Consider the following 4,488-nt stretch of genomic DNA (forward strand, 5'->3'; position numbering starts at 1 on the left):
TTTCATGTATTGTGTATACTCATTAGGATGTGTTAAAGAGTAGTAAGCTAGGGAACATTAGTCACTCCACACCTTAGGTAGAGTAAATGTCTTTTCAATTATAGTTTAGTCTTTACGTGGAGTTGATTAATGTAAACCTAGGTGCTTTATGATTCCGTCTTAACTAGAGTGTTTTCACGTCGATGTCGTCGTAATGGTTGACGCCCATTACGCGCTCATATCAAGCATTTTAGGAAGATCCATATAGACTTTAAGCATTGCATAGGTTGAGGATTGGATAGGATCAACACCCTAAGTTTTCTTTTAAGTCAATTTCATTTCTGTTTTCATTTCTTTCACCTTGTCGTTGTAGCTTCAATTCTACAACTTTTGTTTTTACTTTTGTTGATAAATTAAGTTAGATACGCTCTTTAGATATTCCATTACGCAAAACATCCAATAATCTCTGTGGTTCGATCACCCTTACTATAGTACAATCGATACGTACTATTGCGAGTGGTAAACTTATAAATTTAAAATCCACGTAGCCGCTTGGCGCGCTACCAATTTTTGGCGCCGTTGCCGGGGATTAACGGTTGTTTATGGGATATTTAGGATTGTATTTAGTTTGATTTAGTACATATTGTTAATTCTGTCCATAAGCTGTTTTTGGTTCTGTATAAAACTGTTTTTAGTGTTTTTTGGGTTTTATTTCGGTTCTGTCTGTTTTCTGCAGAATTCTGTTTCTGCAGAAATATCGATCGATCGACTTTTTGGACCTGTAATTTCGATCGATCGACTTTTCGATCGATCGACATAACATTAGATCGATCGAATTTTGTTTTGAGCAGCACTGTTTTTCTGCTGACTCTAGACTGAACCTCCACTTAATTTATTACTGTTCTGTGCATATTTAGACTTCAATTTTGTTTTAGATTTTATTTTCTGTATTTTCCTTGCATTTTTCTCTTCTGCAGAGAATCGATCGATCGACATTAAAAGTGATCGATCGAAATTTCGATCGATCGACCAAATATTCGATCGAGCGACATTTTCTTGCAGTAGCACTTCAGCTGCCACTGCACTGCCTCACTGCAGATTCGGTTAGTCTTTCTTCTCTTTTCTTTTTATTTCTTTTCTGTACCTTGTATATATAGATTACATTTTGTTGGTGCATGTTTGGTCGTCGTTCATTGTCATTGCCTATTTTTCCATACGACCTAAACTTAGAGCGGATTTCTAGACGAAGTAGATCCAAACGAAACTCACGTCTAAGAGCCCATTCTAACTCACCAATGGCTGAAGAACCAAAGCCTGTGTTGTTAAGGGACCACTATGTTCCCTCAACATACACACCTACTTCTAGCCTTCAGTTGCCGGACATTACGGCAGCTCATTTTGAAATTAAGTCCGGATTCATTCAAATGCTTCCTTTATTTTACGGACTTAGTACCGAGGATCCTTATAAGCATTTAGATGACTTCATTGAAATCTGCTCCACCATTAGGTTGCAGAATTTTACAGAGGATGCTTTAAGGATGCGTTTATTTCCGTTCTCCCTTAAGGATAAAGCTAAGTATTGGTTAAATTCCTTAGAGACTAACTCCATTACTTCTTGGGCTCAGATGCAACACGAGTTCCTTAAGAAGTACTTTACCATAGGGAAGACCAACCAAATACGAAAAGCCATAACTGGTTTTTCGCAAGTAGAGGGAGAACCTTTTCATGAAACTTGGGAGAGGATGAAGGACCTTTTACGAAAGTGTCCACATCATGCTGTTCCCAAGTGGCAGCTTGTACAGTGCTTCTATGATGGCTTGACTGAGCCACATAGACAGATGGTAGATGCCTCATGTGGGGGTACTTTTATGTTGAAGAGTGAGGATGATGCATGGACACTTTTTGAAAACTTGTCTGAAAATTCTTTACACCATTCATCATCCGGTCGTAGGACAAGTACTAAGAGCCAAACTCTTTATGAGGTATCCCAACCATTGGACTTGAGTGCCAAGGTGGATGCCTTATCTAGAAAGTTAGATCAATTGTTAGCATCTGGTTTTGTTCCTGCAACTGCATCTCATATACACACACCACATGATGCGTGTTCATTTTGTTCCGATCCATCACATCAGACCGGGAATTGTCCTATTATTGGACAGTCTTCTGAGCCTCCTATTGAGCAGATGAACGCAGTTTACTCTAGACCGGTTAGTGATCATTTTAATAATTCTTATAACCCGGCCTTGAGAAACAATAGTAGTGTGTGGCGGCCTAACATTCCACAATATAATGGGCTGCAAAACCAAGCTTATCAGCAGTCCAACAATCAGTTTTACTAGCCGCCACTTAATAGTCGTCCTCCCAACCCACAATAGCAATCAGCCCTTCCACCTCCTAGAAATTCTGCATTTGAGGAAAAGGTGTTAACTAGTCTTAGTAAATTTGAGTCTCAGACTCAGATTCTAAATTCCCATTCTCAGTCTATAGCAAAGCTAGAAGTCCAACTTGGACAACTAGCTAAGTCCTTTAGTGAGAGAGAGATAGGGAAGTGTTCTAGTCCATCTAGTATACAGCCTAGGAGTGGAGGGGTAGTCATTGATCCAAAGGTGGGAGAGACAAAGACTGAACAAATAGGGCAATTAGAAAAGACCAAACTTGCCAAGGGTAAAGGAGTGTTTACCGAAACACCACACTCCAACACAAAATTCCTTGAGGCACATTTTAAACCCGAAGTACCTTACCCTCTAAGTCTCAAGGATCCGAATGGGCACGAAACGAGAAATTTTGCCCAACCACTGCCAGACACAAATCCATTCATTAGCAGTGAGTTTTGACGGGTCTGGCTGAAGACGTTAAACTTAGCGCTCCTGGGAGGCACCCCATTCATTTTGTTGATTATGTATTTCATGTTATTTGTGTGCTTTTTCTTGATTTGCGATTATTTTTGTTCAAGGCTTTTAGATCGATCCATTTTTGTTCTGATCGATCGACTTTTCGATCGATCTAATTTTTTTCGATCGATCGAATTTTGGTTTCGATCGATCGACATCGCCCAGTAGCCACGTGACAGGGTTTTAAAACACCCGTGTCCCTCCTCATTCCCTCATTTTTTCCTTCTTTTTCAAACCCACCGAGAGCCTCTCTTCCTCCTCTCGGTTTCTTCTTCCCAACTCCCCCATTTTCTTCACGTTTGATTACTTCTTTGCATTTCTTTTTCATTTATTCTCTTCCCCTTCTCTTTTCTTCCATTTCCCACCAATTAAAAAGTCAAAAATTTGCCTTCCTTGGCAAATTCATTTTGGCCCACCAAGTGTTCGACAAAAGTCCTCAAAGAGCCTTTTTGATGGAACAAGACTCTCCTCTCTCCCCCGACAGTCCCGGCCACCTTGGTGAGTTTGTTACACCAGAATGGCGGCACAAACCGCTCAATGTCGAAACTCGTTTCGACATTGTCGGTGAATTCCGAGAGAAAGAAGAGGTAAAATGGGCTTATCGTCAAATCCGGAAGCGCAACTTGTTGTCACTTTTGCAGCCCGCCGATGATTTCTTCTATCCACCTTTTGTCCGTGTGTTCTACCAGAATCTTACATATGACACGGACAATCCGGCCTATTTGTCTTCCATCGTCTTGGGGCAACAAGTGTATGTGAGCGTTGACGATGTTGCTAGAGCGCTTGGCTGCCCAACTGATGACCCGCGCGGTAAATTTGGTGAGTACCCTCCACACTGTGACTTGCATTTCATTATTCGTGATATGTTTGGAGGGGCTTATGGGGATATTAGACGCACTTGTGCGAAGAGAGCACAATTGCCACCTCACCTATTACTAGTCGACTCGGTCTTAAAGAAGAATGTGTGTCCATTGGGGCATAAGACACAGAGGATAGGTGACATTTTACATACTCTTTATGCTTTTGAGAAGCGATATTGGGTGAACATCCCAGAGATAATTTGGAGGCAAATGTACAAGTGTTGGGAAGATATGATCGAGAAGCGGCTGCGGAACGCTGCACAGAGGCCACTTCCATTTCCGTGCCTCATTACCAAGCTTATCATTTCTAGTGGAATTCCTATTCCGGAGCGGGCCAACTTAGATAGGAGTATTCCAGTGTTCGGCCTAGCTCAGTGGACACAGAGCATTTCTCACATGCCACAGTTGGGCGAGCCACAGGTCGACATGGAGATAGATGATGGTGCTCCCGTAGACGAGGCACCCGAGACTGAGCCCTCCGATCCGCGACAGACTTCAGTTCCGTCCACTCCCACAGATTTTTCTTTGCTTCAGGGACAGTTGGACATCATAGCTAGAGAGATGCGCGACACGCGCACTGAGATGCGGGAGACACGCGCAGAGATCCTTGCTCGGCAGAGTACCATGGAGGACATGATGAGAGAGATTTTAGGACGCCTTCCACCACCTCCGGATGCAGCTCCATGATTGCCATTAAGGCACATATCTTTCTTTATGCTGATTTTGATTATGGGCATGTATTTTTGATAGACATTGTG

At 42.2% G+C, this 4,488-nt stretch overlaps 1 non-coding gene across 1 annotated transcript; it reads right to left on the reverse strand.

Annotated features, from left to right (window-relative positions):
* Positions 1-1,653: 1,653 nt before the first annotated feature.
* LOC133872102 (small nucleolar RNA R71) lies at positions 1,654-1,759 on the reverse strand. Its single transcript, XR_009900951.1, has one exon. It is a non-coding gene; the product is annotated as a small nucleolar RNA R71 (small nucleolar RNA).
* Positions 1,760-4,488: the final 2,729 nt, after the last annotated feature.

This window comes from Alnus glutinosa, chromosome 6, assembly GCF_958979055.1.
Source record: "Alnus glutinosa chromosome 6, dhAlnGlut1.1, whole genome shotgun sequence".
Classification (NCBI taxonomy): Eukaryota; Viridiplantae; Streptophyta; class Magnoliopsida; order Fagales; family Betulaceae; genus Alnus; species Alnus glutinosa.